The sequence below is a fragment of the Petaurus breviceps genome, unplaced genomic scaffold (genome assembly GCF_028583685.1).
Source record: "Petaurus breviceps papuanus isolate PSGF00001 unplaced genomic scaffold, PetGlider_PUasm1.0 90925, whole genome shotgun sequence".
NCBI classification, from domain to species: domain Eukaryota; kingdom Metazoa; phylum Chordata; class Mammalia; order Diprotodontia; family Petauridae; genus Petaurus; species Petaurus breviceps.
The window spans coordinates 1,386,935-1,398,708 of NW_027187380.1; the positions used below are offsets into that span (position 1 = coordinate 1,386,935).

At 38.4% G+C, this 11,774-nt stretch overlaps 1 protein-coding gene and 1 pseudogene across 1 annotated transcript in view; one reads left to right on the forward strand and one right to left on the reverse strand.

The window, feature by feature from the left end:
• The window catches only part of TIMP2 (TIMP metallopeptidase inhibitor 2), a 321,405-nt gene that overhangs the window by 204,370 nt on the left and 105,261 nt on the right, over positions 1 to 11,774 (reverse strand). The gene's annotated exons all lie outside the window — the stretch shown is intronic.
• LOC138152233 (U6 snRNA-associated Sm-like protein LSm4 pseudogene) lies at positions 3,641 to 4,188 on the forward strand (annotated as a pseudogene).

The window sequence follows — 11,774 nt, forward strand, 5'->3', positions numbered from 1 at the left end:
TCTCTCTCTCTCTCTCTCTCTCTCTCTCTCTCTCTCTCTCTCTCTCTGTCTCTGTCTCTCTCTCTCTCTCTCTCACACACAACACACAGAATGGTGGTCTCTGGCTCCAGTCTCCTACTTCCCCTCCTGGCAGGAATTAAAGTCTCCCTTGAAGTAGGGTCAAGAGAGAAGAGGCTAGTAATGTTTATTTTGCCTTCCTTTGAGCCATAGAGAAAAATAGCCTTTGCTCTTCTGTATACATGGGGCTCACCCTCATTCCTTGGCTATAGATGTTTTTTACCTAGGGTTCTAAAGTACCCATGATGACTTAGTAAAATAAAGAAGCCACAGAGAGAGGAGGCACAACAGCTAAAATACTTGTCTAATCAGAGATTACATGCTAGACCCTCCATGCAAGAGGTGTAGATAAATAGGATTTTATGCCATTAAAACTGTTAAGCTAAGAAGGGGTCCATAGGTTTCATTGCTAAAGAGTCCATGATACAAAAAAAGACTAACAATCCCAAAAGCAAGACTAGGAGCAGGGTGGAGAACTGGCAACCAGACTTGCTGGCCTTTCTACTGTGGATGTTGGCCAAGTAGCTTGGGGCTGGTTTAAAAAAAAACAAACAAACCCTTTTATTTTCTTTTTGTTACATTCGATTTCCAAGTTGTTTCACTCCCTGTCTCCCAACCCTGCACTAGAGAAAGCCAACATTTGACACAGATATAAATGTGAAACTATACAACATATACTTCCATATATCAGTTCTTTCTCTGGAGGTAGATAGCATCTTCTTTGATAGGACCTTCATAGTTGATTTGAATATTCATTTAACTCAGAATAGCTCATTCATATTTACTCTTCAAACAATACTGCTGTTATTGTAGTCAACATTCTCTTGGTTCTGCTCATTTCACTTCATTCTTTCATGAAAGTTTTTCCATGTTTTCCTAAAATCAACCTGCTCATCATTTCTTCCAGCACAGTAGTATTTTATCAAAATCATATACTACAACTTAGTCAACCATTCCCCAATTGATGAAATCCTCTCACATTCCAGATCCTTACCACCACAAAGAGAGTTGCTATAAATATTTTAGAATATATAGGTTCTTACTTTTTCCCTAATCACCTTGGGAAACAGACCTAATTGTGTTATTGCTGAGCAAAAGTTTTATAACTCTTTCTAATTCCAGATTGGTCTTCAAAATTGTTGGATCAGTTCATAGTTCTACCAACAGTGAATTAGTGTCCCAATATTTCCACATCCCCTTCAAAATTTGACATTTTTCCCATCATTTTAGTCAATCTGATAGGTGTGAGATGGTATCTCAAAGTTGTTTTAATTTGAAATTTCTCTAATCAATAATGATTTAGAGCATATTTTATATTACTACATATATAGCTTTGATTTCTCTTCCTAAAACTACCTGTTCATATCCTTTGACCATTTATCAATTGGAGGAATAACTCATATCCTTGTGAATTTGACAACGTTATCTATATATTTGAGATATAAGGCTTTTATCCAAGAAGCTATCTATAAAAATTTTTCCCCAATTTTCTGCCTTTCTTCTAACCTTGGCTACATTTTTTTTATTTAAGTGAAACCTTTTAAATATAATGTAATACAATATGTAAGAAAACATTATAATATAATATAATATAATGAAATTATCCACTTTGCATCTCACAATGCTCTCTCTTATTTATTTGCAGATTCTTCCCCTAGCCATAAATCTGACAGGCTATATGTTCCATGTTCTTCTAATTTACTTATATCACCCTTTATGTCAGGTCATGTATCCATTTTGACCTCATCTTGTTAAATGGTATAAAATACTGGTTTATAAGGTGGAGCCAAGATGGTGGAGCAAAAGCAGGGATTCACTTGAGCTCTCCCCAAATCTCCTCCAAATAACTATAAAAATGACTCTAAACAAATTCTAGAGCAGCAAAACCCACAAAAAGACAAAGTGAAACAAATTTCCAGCCCAAGACAAGCTGGATGGTCAATGGGAAAGGTCTGTTGCACCAGGCTGGGAGAGGGGTGCAGTCCAGTGTAGGCTGTGCTGGCATAAACTGGGCCCCAGAAAACCCAGAGCAAGCCTCAGGGGACTGAATCACTGGCATCTGAGGGGGTTTCCAAACTTTTCAACCTAAAAACACAAAAGACAAATTAGAAGGTAAGTGGGAAAGATCTGTCAGACCTGACTAACAGAGGAGCACAGACCAGCCCCAGTCCAAGTGCAACCCCAGGGCAGTGGCGATGGTAGCAGTGGCAGTTGCTGCTTCCAGAGCTCTCATCCCACATATGGTAAGGGGATTGAACAACTATTAGCAGGAGATTATAGGGATCTCTTTGCTGGCACTGATGCAGGATTCTGTTGCTTTGCCCATATTTGGATCTGGGTGGTAGTCCTGGGGTGAGGAGGATAACTGGCATGGCAGAGCTTGCAGCAGCAGTGAAGAGGGAACCCTCTTCACAGTTCCAGGATAGAAAAGAATGTTTGTGGTCACTCACAGACCAGAGCACAGGCCAGGAGAGGAGTGAACACCTCTCCTTAGAGCATACCACCTTAGAAGAACTGAAAACTTACAAGTCCCTAGAAGTATCTCTAAAAGCAGCTTGTACAAAACTCCTGAAGAAGGGTGGTTAGGTGGCACAGTGAATAGAGCACTGGCCCTGGAGTCAGTGGACCTGAGTTCAAATCTAGCCTTAAACACTTAACACTTACTAACCATGTGACCTTGGGGAAGTCACTTAATTCCAATTGACCTACCCCCCCCCTCCAAAAAGAAAAAAAAAACCTGACTCTTGGGATAGTAACATCCTCTACACTGGAAGCAGAGCCCTACCTTAACAAAGAGTTAAAAAGTTAAGTAAATGACTGGGGAAAAGAGAAAACAGGGGGAAAAAAAGATAGATTATAGAATCTTATTTTGGTGACAAGTAAGATCAAAACATACACTCAGAAGAAGACAACAAAATCAAAGCTCCTACATCCAAAGCCTCCAAGAAAAATATGAATTGGTCTCGGATCATCAAAGAGCTCAAAAAGGATTGTGAAAATAAAGTAAGAGAAGTAGAGGAGGGGCAGCCAGGTGGCACAGTAAGAGTGCCGGCCCCGGTGTCGGGAGACCTGGGATTGGTTCTGGCCTCAGATACTTGGCACCCACACAAAAAATAACTGGCTGTGTAACCTTGAGCAAGTTACTCAACCCCAATTGCTTAAAAAAAAGAGAGAGAAGTAGAGGAAAATTGAGAAGAGAAATGAGAGTGATATAAGAAAATCATGAAAAATGAGTCAACAGCTTGCTAAAGGAGAATCAAAAACAATCTGAAGAAAATAATACCTTAAAAAAATAGACTAACCCAAAACAGCAAAAGAGGTCCAAAAAGCCAACAAGGAGAAGAATGCCTTAAAAAGAAGAATTAGCCAAATGGAAAAAGAGGTCCAAAAGTTCACTGAAGAAAATAATTCCTTAAAAATTAGAATTGGAGCAAATAGAAGCTAATGACTTTATAAGAAATCAAAATATTATAAAACAGAAACAAAAGAATGAAAAAATAGAAGACAATGTGAAATATCACATTGGAATTCTGAGTCCCTTGAGCAATGGCAGCAGCAGAAGTAATTGGAACAGCCCTGGTTCTGTTACCATCTTGGCACAGCCAGCACCATGCTGCCCTTTTCCTTATTGAAGACAGTCCAGAATCACCCCTTGTTGGTAGAAATAAAACATGGTGAAACCTACATTGGGCATCTTGTGAGCTGCGATAACTGGATGAACATCAATTTGAGAGAGGTCATCTGTACATCCAGGGATGGCAACAAGTTCTGGGGAATACCTGAATATTCCATCCAACACAGCACCATTAAATATTTGGGGATTTCCAATGAGATTATTGACATGGTAAAAGAATAGGTGGTGTCCAAGGGCAGGGGCTGAGGTGGAGTGCAACAGCAGAAGCAGCAGAAGGGGCATGGTGCAGGCAGAGATGGCTGAGGTGTGTCTAGAGGTCAAGGTTCAGGAGGGATTCCAGGCAGTGGAAGAGGACAACAGGAGAAAAAGCCAGGTGGGCAGGCTGGGAAGCAGTGAAGGCATGGCCATGGCCTTGACCTGGCCCTGCCAGAGACTTTGATGGGAAAAGGCCCCTTTGTTCCTGCCATGTATTGGCCTCATGATTTGGTGTCCTATTTCTAACTTTCAGTTAATGAATCTGTTTTTAAAAAAGGAAAGTTGGAGGCTGGGCAGGTGTTGGGGAAGAATCCCATGAATCATATCTATTGTAATCCTTTGAAATCCTTTTTCTTTAGGTGAAGTTAGAGTAGTCATTGGCTCACTTGTTTTAGCTGCCATTATAGAGTTAGAAGCATGCAGGGTCTTTTTAACGTCCTTTGTTCCTGGGGACTTGATTCCTAGGAAAAGTTTGATGCTCTTTCATTTGAAAGATTTTGAACCCTTTTAAAAACTGTAGCCAAACATTGTGGTCTTTGTTCCTGTTTTTAGGGTATTTCAGGCATTTCCAGAGTGGTTTTCTTGTGTTGCCGTCTCTCTTGCGATGTTTGCTTTAAGATTTGGCCATTTTTTCTCCTTCAAAGTTACAAGCCCTGAAACTGTCAGGGAGGTGTTTCCTTTAAGACTGTTCCCCAACCTTGCTTATTTTTTTTTTTAACTAAAAACAGAGGTTGGAACTTATTTCAGATAACAATTATTAGAGTTGTTTTCCCTTCTTCTCCCAGCATTTATTTTGGGGAAACCACTTTAGTTTGTGTGATTATAATAAAAATAATACAACCATAAGCTGAAAATTAATAATTCCTTTCTACATGCTCAACAGATTGGCATGTGATTTCTTCATTCTCAGGCTACCATGGAGGATATTTCTACTCTTACTTCCCAGGAAAGCCTACTCCTTAGAAAGATGGTGGCTTTGGGTATTGTACTGTATACTTCCTTTGTGGCACCAGAGCTATCCCATTGGCAAACCTCCTGTCTCCTGGATTACTGATACATGTGCCCCTTTCAGAAGTTAAACAAGTATACAGAAAACACTTGTTACTTCACAGAACTTTTTAAATGTCAAGATTCTGAAGGTAGAAATAGAAGATTTATGTCTTTCTATTTCAATGGTTGGAAATCCTAACATCATCTCGCACATTCATTTCATTTTCTGGGGGGAAAAAATTCTCATCTTCCTTTCTTCTTTCCATTTCTGCAGAGAAATTTCATGTATTGAGATTGTAACCAGGATTTTGCTTTGAAATGATTCTCTGAAATGTATGTGGAGAACCTTTGGAGGCATCTGAAATGTGGGCAGACTTTAGCTCTTTGGATGTACCTTTTAAAGTGCGTGGCATGGGAGTTTGTACTGTTTATATTTGCTATCCTGAGTCTCTTATAGTCACTATTTCCTATCCTGGGAAAACCTCAAGTTGAAGCTGTATAGGGATACCACAAGAAATACTTGAAAAGATACTCTTATTGAGTTTTTCTACACTCCTTTAGAAATAAGAAACCTACTGTCTCTAGAAATAAGAGATTGTATATTTTGTTTCAATACTTTCTCTTGAAAAATAGAGCCAGATGTTTTTTTTTTTGAGGGGTAGGGGTAGAAGGGATGTTACAGGTAGCAAGAAGGTTTTATCTAAGAGACAACTCTTCCTTTTTTTTTTTTTTTGCTTTTTGGAGGGCAGTTGGGGTTACGTGACTTGCCCAAGGTCACACGGCTAGTTTTTGTGTTAAGTGTTTGAGGCCGGATTTGAACTCAGGTCCTCCTGACTCCACGGCCTGTGCTCTACTCACTATGCCACCTAGCCACCCCAACTCTTCCTTTTTTTTAAAAAAAGATGAAAAAAACAAACTATATCCAGTGTTGTAAGCAAGAAGAAGCATAGATTAACAAGGTTTTATATATGCATATTTTCTCGATGATGACTTGGTTGTATCCATCCTGAATGATGATTGGAATAAATGCAATGTTGATCTAAAAAAAAGAAAAAAAAAGAAATATCTCATTGGAAAAACCACTGACCTGAAAAACAGATCCAGAAGAGATCATTTAAAAATTATTGGACTACCTGAAATCTATGATCAAAAAGAGAGATTAGATATCATCTTTCAAGAAATTATCAAGGAAACCTTTCCTGATATTCTAGAACCAGAGGAGAAAATAGACACTGAAAGAATCCACTGATCACCTCCTGAAAGAGATCCAAAAAGGAAAATTCCCAGGAATATTATAGTCAAATTTCAGAGTTCCCAGGTCAAGGAGAAAATATTGAGGAAATACAATCAGGATAACACAAGACCTAGCAGCTTCTACATTAGGGAACTGAAGGGCTTGGAATATGATATTCCAGAGGTCAAAGGAGCTAGGATTACAACCATGTGCTCACTCTTCCTTGCCTGAAGTCATAGCCTGGTCAATGAGCCTGGGCCCCTCCTCCAGCACCAGTGAAGGGTGAAATCTTCCCCTGATAAGCTGCCCAACCCCCACCCCATTACTGGGGGGAAAGCTCCAGAAGCTAAGGTTGTTTTCTACACAGCTGCCCCCAACTCAGCAGTATCTGTCTGGAGGTATCTGCATTCCAATCAGGCCAGACCACCATCCTGGGAAGTGAGAGCTTTCCTAGTCCTCCCAAATTTTCTTAGGCTAGAAAACTGCTTTACCCTGACTTTTATGTATTTCTAAATATTTACTTTGAGGCATTATTTTATTTGAGGGGGAATTTGGGAGAGCCAGGTAGTTTCCTGATTTATCAAACTTTGCAACAGAGTCTCACACTACATGTGCATCATATTACAGTTAAGCACTCATCATATGTAGGATTTATTCTACATTTAATAGCTTTTTCAAACAATTAAACATTTCTTAGTTACTACATTCCAGGCACTATACTAAACCTTTGGAGACACAAAGACAAAAACAAAACGTCCCTGACCTTCAGAAGTTTACATTCTAGTGAAGGGACAATATGTTCATAAACATGTATGTACAAGACACATACAAAATAGACAGTAGGTAACTTTAGAAGGGGGAGATTCTAGTACCTGAGAGGGGAACTGCGATGGTGGCAAGAAAGGCCACACAGTAGTGGCTGAACTAAGACATCATAAGAGCTTTCTGGCATGGGGAACAGCTAGTACAAAGGCACTGAGAGGGGAGACAGAAATGACAAGATTTTTGTATCTTTGAATCTCCCTTTTGAATCTCCTTTGAAGGTACAGTATCTTGAATAGTGCTTTATGTAGTAGGTCTTTAATAAATGTTTATTAAGTTGCATGGCCTCTATTCAGGACAGTAAATCCAGAGTATCAAATCAAATATTTGGAAAGCATTACAGAGAATACAACGTTGCCAGGTTGGAAATCCTGCAGTGTTCTTCTGTTGAGCCCCTCCCATTGGAGAATGAACTCTCCCTCCTCCCCCCATTCCTAAGGGAGTGGGAGGAGAGATGGGCATGAGCAAGCAGAATATTGCCATACCCTAACTGCCAGTGGCATGAGTGAAAGCTAAGATACTAAGGGGTGGCTGGGATCACTTAGAAGTGAAAGGATGCACTGGGGCCCTGGCAGCAGCCTTGCTAGAGAACAGAAGTAGGGGAGCAAAAGACTGGAACTGCAGGAGCCAAGGAAACAGGAAAAGGGCTTCAGGGATGATGTCACCAACATTGGACTCTGAAACCTAGGCAGATCTTGTTTTTGCTGCACTTAGCCAGAGGAGCAGATCCAAGATGATGATTCTATTTCTCCTCTTCCTTCTCCCTCTCCAGGGCTTAACTGTTTAACATTTGTTTACATTTCTTTAAAAGTCAATATTAAGATAAAGCTGTTGTTAGCCATTGTATGGCAGACCTATACATGTTTCAATGCTAAAAAGCAGCTCAGGGAGAAGTGATGGGTGGTGAAGTAAAGAGGGAGAAAGATCTGAGTGCTGGTAGGACCATCACTGGCACCATGGGGACTTGGAGTTATACAAAAGAGAAACTTTATTGATTCAAATTTTTATAGCTTCTCCAAAGCAAGGAAAAAGATTATCTTAGACACAAAATGAGGCACAGCAGTTCCTGTGTAGAGAGAAGATTTTGAGCAAGTTGGTATGAATGAGGTAGCTACCTTGGGAAGCCTTTCTCTCATTGTCTGTTTCCAACTGCTGGATTAAAAAGAAAGCTAAGCTATGCCTGAGGGATGGAGCCAAATGAGTTGGCTAGAAAGCCATGACTAAAGAGGATCTAGGAAAGAGTGGCACTCATACCCCTTGCCACACCTGCTATTTTACCACATCACTGCTATATTTAGAAATAAATTAATCAAGCCCCTTCAACAGTATCAAGCCATTTTACTCTGCACTTTGCCTCTACAGATGGGTAATGTGGTATTCTGGAAAGAGCATTGGACTTAGGTTAGTAGAGGCCTGAGTTTACTTACTAGTTGTGGAACCAATCATTCTTTTAAGAAATTTTTATTGGTCTTTTATGTCACCAGTTTCCCCAGGATCCTTCTCTCTCCCCCTCCCAGAGAGCCATCCCATATAACAAATAGCACCTTTTAAAGACAAGAGGAAAAAAAATCAGTATAACTAATCTATATATCAAAAATATATGAAAATTTTTGCCATGTGTAACACTTGTGATTCTCCTACCTCTACAAAGAGTTAGAGTGGGGATATATTATCTCTTTATTTTCCGCTATACTTACTCTTCATAATTTCGCTACATTCACTTTTGACTTTTTTGTAGTTGTTCTTTCCATTCACTTGCTGTACTCATCATACACAGGTGACACAGTGGAGTCGGAAGACTCATCTCCCTGAGTTCATTTCTGGCCTCAGACACTTACTAGCTGTGTGAATCTGGGAAAGTCATTTAACCCTGTTTCCTCACATGTAAAATGAACTGGAGAAGGAAATGGCAAACCATTCCAGTATCTGTGCCAAGAGAAAAACCCTAACGGGGTCACAAAGAATCAGAGACGACTGAACAACAAAAATCATACATTTTTGTTTTCTTGGCCCTGCTTCACTCTTCTTTAGTTCATGTCGATATTTCCATCATTCTCTGTATTTATCACATTAATCATTTCTTAGAGCACAGTAAAATTCTATTACATTCACGTATCACAAATTTGTTTAGCTATTTCTCAACTGATTGTCATCCACTGTTTCCAATTCTTTATCATAAAATGTGCTGCTATGAATATTTTAATACATATAGGGACTTTCTTATTAATGGCCTCCTTGGGATATAAGCCTAGTAATGGAATCTCTGAGTCAAAGGGTATATTAGGAATGGGAATTTGAAGGTCTTTCCTGCACCTTAATAGACCTAGAGGGAAGTTTGAAGACCTCCTCTGCTTTGAAAGTAAACCCTGCCTCCTAATAGGCTGAATGTAATCACATGGAGCCTGTAATGGAGGAAATTTGCTGAAGGATGGAACAAAGCCCACAGGAAGCTTCCCTGCTATGAAGACAAACTCTGCCCGCTAATAAACTGAATATAATCACATGGAGCCTGTGGTGGGAGGATTTTGCTGAAAGGAAACAGAGCCCACAGAAAGCTGGGAATCAGAGCTAGTGAGACGATGGGAGAGAGAGGTGCTCAGGCAAAGAGACAGAGAGGTTTGTGAGTAAATATTGATCTTGTATTGGTCTGTGGGAAAGCTAAAGGATGCTGTGGCTCTCAGTATTATTATGGCTTCTGAATATCTTTGGTACTATGATGGAATCGACTTACTGGTTTTGGAATTTGGTTTTCTGATGTCTAAATAAATACTTCAGTTCTGTCCTCTATATGAAGAGTTTGGTATATTTTGCTATTGAACGCCATGGGATATTTGTAGTCACAGTCTTTATCGTGATTGTGAGCGCTGTAAATATTGTATTGGCACTGCAAAGGGTAACATTTTAATCACTTTATTTACATAATTCCAAACTGATTTTCAAGTGGCTGGACTAAGTCACAACTCCACCAACAATGCACCAGTGTGCCTATTTTTCTACAACCCCTCCAATATTGATTGTTCCCATCTTTTGTCATTTTTTCCAAATTGCGGAGTGTGAGGGGAAAACTTCAGGGCTGTTTTGATTTGCATTTGTCTTATAATTGGTGATTTGGAACATTCTTCCATGTGATTGTTAATAGTTTATACTTTTTTTGGACAACTGTTTGAACTTTGAGCATCCTTTGACCACTTATCAAATGGAGAATGGCTTTTGTGACCAGTCATTTTAACCTCAGTTGCTTTTCTGCAAAATGGGAATAATAATATCGGTTGTATCTATCTCACAGTGTTGCTCTGAGGATCAAATGACAAATACCAGAGAATGGTTGAATAAATTTTCCTAGTTGTTATAAGGGTAACCAATCTGATACCTCAGTTGCTTTGTCTGCAAAATGGGAATAATATTAGTTGTATTAATCTCACAGTGTTGCTCTGAGGATCAAGTGATAAATACCAGAGAACAATTGAATAAATTTTCCAAATTGTTATAAGGGTAACCAATTTGATACCCCTCCACAAGTTGTATGTAAATGCACATGTAAAAACTACACATATGTACAAATTGTTTCCTCTTTAAAATATAAGGTTCTTGAGGGCAGGGACTGTTCCATTTATATCTTTGTGTCACCAGTGTTTAGCACATAGCAAACAGTAAATATTTACTGACTTAATGATTAAGCAAATTGTGTGATGATATCAGGACAGAGCATAAGGCACTTCTATATTATTGCAAGGCATTATCTTTTTTTCTTATCCAAAGTATCTGGAAGGATGTTTTGAAGCAAATTCATCTTATAACAACAATTTCCTCTTGAAATTTGCATAGTTAGGGGTTATTTCTGAAAAGCTGAGTACTTGAAAAAAAAAATCAGTGCAATGTCCTAAAATTCATTATCTCATCTAGAAGGATAAAATAATTCCTTTGATGAAAAATTAGAACTATGGCTAATAAATATATATGATATATATAAATAATACATATATAAATATATATTCCTATCTATTTTTCAACTAAAAATACTTGCCATGAAAGTGAAATGAAAGAAAGCAAAGACTTATTAATTACTCAACTGGTCTACAGAAGCAATTCTCATTTTATTTTAAGGACCTAGACATTTCTAACTATGACTATATAAGGAATTTATTTGCCAAGGATAAACATCATATTTAATCTTATTCCATCTGAATAAGAGCAATTAATAGAATTGTTTTGTTACAGTACCCTAAGGAGGCAGCTAGATGGTTCAGTGGATAGAGCACTGGGCCTAGAGTCAGGAAGGCCTGAATTCAAATTAGACCTCAAACACTACTAGTTGTGTGACCCTGGGCAAGGCACTTAACCTTTGTTTGCCTTAATCCACTGGAAAAGGAAATGGCAAAACATTCAATGGGGTCACAAAAAGTAAGTCATGATTATAAGTACTTGAACAACAAGTACTCTGAAACAAGTGTCTGATTCTGAAAAGCTTATGTTTTGGCTGCAGGTGAATAAAGAACTCTGATTTATCAAACAAAATGACACAAATTTTACTACCATTTGTAACATCTTTTTGCATTGAAATGAGGTTTTCTGCTAAAGGTAAAACTAACAAGTAGCAATGTCATCAATAAAAGGACATTTTGAGAAACCTTATGCTAAAAACAAGCCAACTCATAATATTAATATTACTGTTATGATTATTTTCATAAATCATAAATATGAAAATCATAATTTAGCAATAAATATATGCATAATGTATTTTATGTCATATTTAAGATTTGTTGTAAAATTATTAATAAATTC